This window comes from Pecten maximus, chromosome 10 (genome assembly GCF_902652985.1).
Source record: "Pecten maximus chromosome 10, xPecMax1.1, whole genome shotgun sequence".
NCBI lineage: Eukaryota > Metazoa > Mollusca > Bivalvia > Pectinida > Pectinidae > Pecten > Pecten maximus.
Window position 1 is genome coordinate 2,137,515 of NC_047024.1, and position 8,062 is coordinate 2,145,576.

The following is an 8,062-nucleotide window of genomic DNA, read 5'->3' on the forward strand; positions in this document are numbered from 1 at the left end:
GGATCCTTGAAGGATATCAGTTTCAGTAATACTGTGTTAATTGGTAGTGACTTTTAATCCACCGATGGATCTATTGTTTTGTAACAAATACCAGAAAGTATTGTTTTACCTTTCTAAGGCCATCACTAATGATCCTCGGCCCAGTCTCACCGTGACTGCCTACGATGTTAAAATACGGAGTTGATGTGAGGTTCTTTGACGATCTCAGAGCTGTAGACACTGTCATATAATAACCCACGGAATTCCAAGGGTTGTTGTCAACCAGGGCCAGGTACCTCCACTGTAATGGCACAATCATATATGTATATCATTTATAGTTGGAGAAAAGTTCACCGTAACGTAAATGATACAGTTGTTTGAAATGTGTTGGGGCATCTGATGTGATACTCTCTCTACATAATTGGGGAGAGCACGTGACTATATAACAATATCTAACACTATGATCTACACCGAGTGTCACCTTCATCAGACTAATGACCAATATGAGGCGTACTAGCACTGACATATGTAGTGTCCTGTTCACTGTTAAGGATGTTTCGTCTCTATAATGATCCTATTGACATCAAGTTCGAAATATCGTGTGACGAGATGGTAAAAATAATAAAGAATAAAAGTGTACGAGATGATATGATTTACTCTAGTCAAACCGGCTACGCTTTGTTTAAAACTTGGTTATAGTTGTGCGAGAGTTCTAGGCAATCCAGAAAGTTAACAACGAGCTTAGGGAAAGTAAAGTAAGGATCAGGAGGCGGAATACAAAAGAAAAGACATAAACGAAAGGGCAGGTAGTTAGTAGTGCCATCAAAGGTCTGTCAGAAACCATCCAGATAATGTATCGTGGTCATTGCTACAGTCATGAAATCTCACAAGACTCTTCGAAATATTATAGTCCATCCTAACGTCGCCGAGTGTATATACAAGATAGGATGGAAGAACTGCGATGCATCATATATCGGAAAAATCACCCGACCAGAGAGGAAGCAATCTTTGTCCCGTCTCAATAAATCGGCACTTACAGACCATTCTGTGCAGAAAATGACAAACAGTCAAATCCGGGTCATGTCACTTCCTCAAAACAGGAACCAGGTTAGTGACAACGGAACCACTGAGGAGAATAGATCAACTTACTGTAAAGATCCTGGTTATACACCTACTTACCAGCGCCTCGTCCTGGAGGTCTATCCGCCGAAGGATGAGCGCAATGACGATCAAGAGAAACCAGAGTGACAATATAACAGCCAGCGCATAAGGATTAGATTGGAGGCGTTCGGCGAAATTCAGAAACACAGCCGCGAAATCTATGGTATTCGGAGGGATGAGCAGCATGTCTGCCGAAAACGTCCCAAATACTTTACTCTTAAAGGCCACTGTCGACGCCTTCCCGGAAGCCAGCTGTGTATGAAGGAGCATTATATATTTTAGCTTGTCCATCATTCATTACTACATTTATTTTGATGTAACGATAGTATACCATAGTTAATAAAGATGAACCATCGCACTTGTCTCCCTGTATTGTATATACTCACTTAATAAATACAGCTACTTGGATCACAAGCATTTAATATTAATGATAATTCTATCGTGAATAATATCTTTGTTGGCTATTAAATAATAGGTTAAAATTGTTGGTTTGATTTTCGATATAGCCCCATGACAACATTTTATGTAATGATGGACACATGTATTTGGTTTTCGATATAGTACCTCGATAGTACTTTATGTAATGATTGACACGTGTTTAACTTTCGATATAGTACCTCGATAGTACTTTATGTAATGATTGACACATGTGTTTAACTTTCGATATAGTACCTCAATAGTACTTTATGTAATGATTCACATGTGTTTGTCTCTTGTGTCATGTGACCAATATTACCTCTACATTTTGTGTTTTCTCCCACTGAACAGTCTGCGGGTTGAAATATCTGAGGTCGATGAGGGACAGACGAAACTCATGACCTTTAACATCTGTAAAGATAAACATTATTTGGATAAACCAGTGTCGAGAATAATCGGTTCAGTAAAATATACTATCTTTTTACGAAAGCTAGAGTTAAAGTAGCAGAGGCGTCTGCTTCTGGTTAGTATGATAGCCCCTACGTACCCCTACTATGTCAACGAGGTGTAATACTTGAAGATCTGCCGATACTTCGACTGTGGAACGGGAGTAGGCTATTTATCTTAGCGCTGTTTTAAAAGGAAGAGTCTGATTGGTCGACAATTATAGTATGCCCCTCGAAAATATATACAACTTTTTCCGTTCCAATGTCGATGCAACATCCATTGATATTTTAGGATTCTGAACCAATGTACGTTACTGAATTGTGTGTGTGCATCTCTTATTTTTGCCGGATTCATCTTTAATTTAAAGAAAACCGAAGCTCATCCTTACTTCCAGTTTTTCTTGTGTTATACCTTGTTGATATAGTGGGAGTAAGGGCTAATATGTTTACATAAATACTAACCTGAATCAGACGCCTGTACAAGTAGCAACATTTTTAAATTACGAGAAAAGAGATTGGCCGAAGATGCGTATACAAATTGTTCTTAACAAAAATCCTTCGAAAAGAACTACTTACTGTCTCCAAAGAGCGAGTCGTCTGAAAGAGATAAGATGATAGTTATAGATGTCACACTATAAATAGGGTGTTTAGTCATGTGATAATCATGTGATAATCGATCACAAAATATTTCTGATATATAATTGAGCTTGAACACTTTGATACAATATACAGATATGTAATGCGTATTACTTATCAAGTTAATTGCTGTCTATTCAAAAAACAGTAAATGCACCAACTGCCCGAAATGGATCAGTCGGAACCATATGTTTAGGGAATTATAGGACAAAAAACGATACGTTGAAGGAAACTTGTTTTAATAAATTGTTCATTACTTTCTTTTGCAAGAAAAGCAAGCTTAGAAAGTTGAAACATTATCAACGATACAGGTTTTAAGGCATTTGCCGTATAATAGAAGTATGATATGATGATATATAAACCTTCACCTAATGATGGTGATATACAAACATTCACATATGATGGTGATATATACAAACCTTCATATATTGATGGTGATATATACAAACCTTCACATATGATGGTGATATATACAAACCTTCACATATGATGGTGATATATACAAACCTTCATATATTGATGGTGATATACAAACCTTCACATAATGATGGTGATATATACAAACCTTCACATAATGATGGTGATATATACCAACCTTCACATATGATGGTGATACATAAACCTTCACATATGATGGTGATATATACAAACCTTCACATATCATGTTGATATACAAACATTCACATATGATGTTGATATACAAACCTTCACATATGATGGTGATATATACAAACCTTCACATAATGATGGTGATATACAAACCTTCACATAATGATGGTGATATACAAACCTTCACATAATGATGGTGATATATACAAACCTTCACATATGATGGTGATATACAAACCTTCACATAATGATGGTGATATATACAAACCTTCACATAATGATGGTGATATATACAAACCTTCACGTATTGATGGTGATATATACAAACCTTCACATAATGATGGTGATATATACAAACCTTCACATATGATGGTGATATACAAACCTTCACATATGATGGTGATATATACAAACCTTCACATATTGACGGTGATATACAAACCTTCACATATGATGGTGATATATACAAACCTTCACAATATGATGGTGATATATACAAACCTTCACATAATGATGGTGATATATACAAACCTTCACATATTGACGGTGATATACAAACCTTCACAATATGATGGTGATATATACAAACCTTCACATATGATGGTGATATACAAACCTTCACAATATGATGGTGATATATACAAACCTTCACATATGATGGTGATATATACAAACCTTCACATATGATGGTGATATATACAAACCTTCACATATGATGGTGATATACAAACCTTCACATAATGATGGTGATATATACAAACCTTCACATATGATGGTGATATATACAAACCTTCACATATGATGGTGATATATACAAACCTTCACATATGATGGTGATATATATAAACCTTCACAATGTGATGGTGATATACAAACCTTCACATATGATGGTGATATATACAAACCTTCACATATGATATTGATATATACAAACCTTCACATAATGATGGTGATATCTACAAACCTTCACATAATGATGGTGATATACAAACCTTCACATATGATGGTGATATATACAAACCTTCACATAATGATGGTGATATCTACAAACCTTCACATAATGACGGTGATATATACAAACCTTCACGTATTGATGGTGATATATACAAACCTTCACATATGATGGTGATATATACAAACCTTCACATAATGATGGTGATATACAAACCTTCACATATGATGATGATCAGGAATGGTTTCGTCAGGGATTCGTCCCCTTTATAGTTCAAAGCCAATTGTAGAATTTGATCCGAGAAACTTGCACTGAACTCTTCCGGAAACACCGACTTTAAACGACTCCTTCCTTTAGTCTCTACTTTGACGTCATACTCGGTATCCGTCGGGATGGGTGTACCGTACGAACCGTAGGTGGTACAGAGTTTCTGAGTCGCCAATTTAAGATCCACGATGACGGCATGGACCGTGAAGTTAAAGGCTACAACTGCCAGAAACGCGTCCGTCTGTGTCGTGGAGCGCTCCACAGGCTCCCATCCCTGCTCTGGATTTATAGCCTGCTCAGCATCCGCATCAAGGGCTATAGGGTCATCCGGGTCCTCCAGCGCAAGGTCATTTCCGTTTATATCTGTGACGATGGTTTTCACAAGGCCGGAACTGATGTCATCAGCGTTGCTAACAAAGAGATATGGACTTTTCTCGTAGGTCAGCAACTGGCATAGAAACAGAGACCACATGCTATATGAACAAAGATATCAACCCTGTTGAACAACAGCAAAAGTTTTGGAAAAATCCATAGAAACTGGAAGGGTAACCCATGAAAAATGTGTTGGTGCATGTAAATTGTAATTTATAGGGATAAAACTCAAACACGTGTTTCGATCCTCCATTTGGTAAATGCATTTTGCGTTGAAAATTGTAAACAGTATTCTATTGCAATGTTTCATATACCCGTCGAAAGCTGAAGTCAATTTGGGCTAAATAACACCAGAAAAAATCTTCAAAAAGAAATAAATCCAAGTAAAACTGAAAAAGAAAACCAAAAAGTTGAAAGATATCTGTGAAATGACACATGAAACATACCTTGTACATGTATCCGAGGGACGATGACATGTGGAAGTTAGGAGAAACATTGAAGGCCAGAGGAAAAGGTCCTAACAGGGAGAAACACTGAAGACCAGAGGAAAAGGTCCTAACAGGGAGAAACACTGAAGACCAGAGGAAAAGGTCCTAACAGGGAGAAACACTGAAGACCAGAGGAAAAGGTCCTAACAGGAAGAAACACTGAAGACCAGAGGAAAAGGTCCTAACAGGGAGAAACACTGAAGACCAGAGGAAAAGGTCCTAACAGGGAGACACATTGAAGACCTGAGGAAAAGGTCCTAACAGGGAGACACATTGAAGACCAGAGGAAAAGGACCTAACATGGAGACACATTGAAGACCTGAGGAAAAGGTCCTAACAGGGAGACACATTGAAGACCTGAGGAAAAGGTCCTAACATGGAGACACATTGAAGACCAGAGGAAAAGGTCCTAACAGGGAGACACATTGAAGACCTGAGGAAAAGGTCCCAACAGGGAGACACATTGAAGACCAGAGGAAAAGGTCCTAACAGGGAGAAACATTGAAGACCAGAGGAAAAGGTCCTAACAGGGAGAAACATTGAAGACCTGAGGAAAAGATCCTAACAGGGAGAAACATTGAAGACCAGAGGAAAAGATCCTAACAGGGAGACACATTGAAGACCAGAGGAAAAGGTCCTAACAGGGAGACACATTGAAGACCAGAGGAAAAGGTCCTAACAGGGAGACACATTGAAGACCAGAGGAAAAGGTCCTAACAGGGAGACACATTGAAGACCTGAGGAAAAGGTCCTAACATGGAGACACATTGAAGACCAGAGGAAAAGGTCCTAACAGGGAGACACATTGAAGACCTGAGGAAAAGGTCCTAACAGGGAGACACATTGAAGACCTGAGGAAAAGATCCTAACAGGGAGAAACATTGAAGACCAGAGGAAAAGATCCTAACAGGGAGACACATTGAAGACCAGAGGAAAAGGTCCTAACAGGGAGACACATTGAAGACCAGAGGAAAAGGTCCTAACAGGGAGACACATTGAAGACCAGAGGAAAAGGTCCTAACAGGGAGACACATTGAAGACCTGAGGAAAAGGTCCTAACATGGAGACACATTGAAGACCAGAGGAAAAGGTCCTAACAGGGAGACACATTGAAGACCTGAGGAAAAGGTCCTAACATGGAGAAACATTGAAGACCAGAGGAAAAGGTCCTAACAGGGAGACACATTGAAGACCAGAGGAAAAGGTCCTAACAGGGAGACACATTGAAGACCAGAGGAAAAGGTCCTTACAGGGAGACACATTGAAGACCTGAGGAAAAGGTCCTAACAGGGAGACACATTGAAGACCAGAGGAAAAGGTCCTAACAGGGAGAAACATTGAAGACCAGAGGAAAAGGTCCTAACAGGGAGAAACATTGAAGACCAGAGGAAAAGGTCCTAACAGGGAGACACATTGAAGACCTGAGGAAAAGGTCCTAACATGGAGAAACATTGAAGACCAGAGGAAAAGGTCCTAACAGGGAGACACATTGAAGACAGAGGAAAAGGTCCTAACAGGGAGACACATTGAAGACCAGAGGAAAAGGTCGTAACAGGGAGACACATTGAAGACAGAGGAAAAGGTCCTAACAGGGAGACACATTGAAGACCAGAGGAAATGGTCCTAACAGGGAGACACATTGAAGACCAGAGGAAAAGCTCCTTACAAACAATACCGTGTCAGATGGCTTTACTGGCCAAAGATTTAACTCCTGGATACCCGCATGTGATAATACTGATTTGTAGGGGAATGAACTACCCTAGAAAGGTCAAAGTTCACGACCCCGCGTAATGGGATCGAGCGTACATCTACACATATCACTTGACTGTTAACATTTGTTCATGATAGAGTATGTTGTATTTGTAAAAATGAATATGAGATTGGCTCTCCGATCTTCATTTATTCATCGCGACGGGGAAAAATAAAATCTTGAATTTGATTGTTTTGTTTTTTCTTTTAGATATACCTAGCTGTTTGGGAGGATACCCAAAGGATATATTAACGGAGACTGGAAGTATACCAATACTTTTTTAGGATACCCCGGAGGATACATTGGACAACTTGGAGGATACTGTACCTTTTCCTTGTGTTTTTTAAACGGGAAATTTGACCGGAAGTGCACCAAACCCCCAGATTTATAACTTCTTATCCGGGTGAAATTGTAATTTCACCTGTACACGCATATTAAGTATGTGCCACGCGTAGCGCGTGCGCTGTACTGTTCACTAACCCCGGGTATCTTTCTAGTCCCCTCATTCCGCTTCTGACCGGCACCCACCATGCACCTGGTTCCCTGGTAAGTGTTCTATATCATTGACAGATGTCGTTAGCTAGATATATTGTATATGTCCTTTTTATCTTTCATTTACTATATATAATGTACGTACTGTATTCGTTTGTGTGAAAGGTTTCTGTCTGTTACTAACAATGCACCATTATAAGTGCGGACATTACAGGTGGTCAGTGGTACAGTGGTGACACATTTGCCTTTCACCTACATTGTAGGCGACCAGGGTTCGATTTCCCGATCGGTCGTGGAAAGGTATTGGTCAAATGCCCGATCGGTTTTTCCCAGATAATCCAGTTTCCTTCAAGAGTAAAACCCCGTGCACGCTTCCATCCATCCCAACAAAAGTGATTTATAGAAGTTGATGTAAGTTGTTACGCAATAGTGGTAAAATAGATAAAGTTTACAAAAGTGCAGAAGAACCGGTCTTATGTCGTATCAGAAACAA